This window comes from Octodon degus, unplaced genomic scaffold, assembly GCF_000260255.1.
Source record: "Octodon degus isolate 3935 unplaced genomic scaffold, OctDeg1.0 scaffold00064, whole genome shotgun sequence".
Lineage (NCBI taxonomy): Eukaryota > Metazoa > Chordata > Mammalia > Rodentia > Octodontidae > Octodon > Octodon degus.
The window spans coordinates 1,525,681-1,526,861 of record NW_004524640.1 but is presented as its reverse complement, the minus strand read 5'-3'; the positions used below and the strand labels follow the sequence as shown (position 1 = coordinate 1,526,861).

The 1,181-nt window shown below is 34.4% G+C and overlaps 1 protein-coding gene across 4 annotated transcripts in view; it reads left to right on the top strand.

The window, feature by feature from the left end:
* The window catches only part of LOC101572553 (solute carrier organic anion transporter family member 1B3), a 116,961-nt gene that overhangs the window by 10,288 nt on the left and 105,492 nt on the right, over positions 1-1,181 (top strand). The window contains exon 1 of one of the 4 annotated variants that reach the window (XM_004634650.2): positions 754-820. The exons of the other annotated variants lie outside the window; for them this stretch is intronic. The gene's annotated coding sequence lies outside the window, so the exon portion shown is untranslated. Of the gene's footprint in view, positions 1-753; positions 821-1,181 lie in introns of those variants that run through there. 4 annotated transcript variants of the gene reach the window in all.

Sequence of the window (1,181 nt, the reverse complement as noted above, 5' to 3'; positions counted from 1 at the left end):
AAATAAACTTCATTTTTACTTTAAAAAACAGAAAAACTTAAAAGTAGGCAAAGAGTCTTACATTTCTAAAACCTGTTTTCCTGGTTGATGCGAGGAAACTGGCCGGCCTTCCCTCGGGTTTGATGTGAGGAACCAGTTGTGCAGACTGTATTGTCACTTAGCAGACCCAGGCACCGCTGCTGGGCAATTTCTAGTCCATGTATGCAGCATCTTCTGCAATATACTGAAACCTTACGTGGTTAAGCAAGCAAAAAGTGTCTATTTTATCTTCTCTTTCAACATCTCCTTGAATTCATTTTCCATTTGGAAGAGTTTGAAATACCTCGGAAAACACATTGCAGCTATATGTGTAAGGAAAAAGTGCCTTGCTTATTGGCAGAAGATGGCTGATGCTCTTCAGCTCTTCAGGATGTGTTAAGAGCACATGTACAGAATCCATGGCTTTATTTCTAAAACACAAATTGTATTTTCTGTTTGTGATACCATCTTTAAGGCAGCAAAGCATTCTCGAAGTAAAAGAAAAATAAAGAAAAAGTCGCCAAGCTAACTGAACAAACAAATGTAAGGCCTTTCCATAAATCAAACTTTCAAAAATAGTATTAAAGAAAATGCATAAATTTGGAACAATTATTACTACTGTAACCTTTAACCTATTCAAATGTGCTATAACTGAACAGTTAAAATTTATTTGTCTGGAGCCAACATGGTGGTTAATCATCATTGGACTGATTTCTTTTAAAATGACTAAATGTTTGAAAAGGGACTGTCACAAAGAATAAAGGCTAGGCTTACTGCACTTGCTGTAGGAGTCTAAATTCAGGTAAGAAGCTTTTAGATTCTCTGATTTCAGCTTTTGTTCTACACAAGAATTTCTCAGGGTGCCAAGAAAATACGTTTAGTCTTGATGTTATATTACACATTTTGTGCCTCGTGTCTGCTGAATACCTGTTTTGTAATCTCTCATGATCTCTTAGATATGAATTCTGCAGATAGATGTGTCTCAGTTTTATTTAATCTAAAATTATAACCAAACTTATTTATACTATAAAAATAAAGCCTTAAATTATTATTCTATTACCTTCTAGACAAGTCTGAGAGAGTAGACCTGAAGAAGTGTACCGTCTTAAGATGTGGTACTAGGCAGTGCTTTTTTTTTTTTTTTTTTTTTTTTTTTTTTTGCA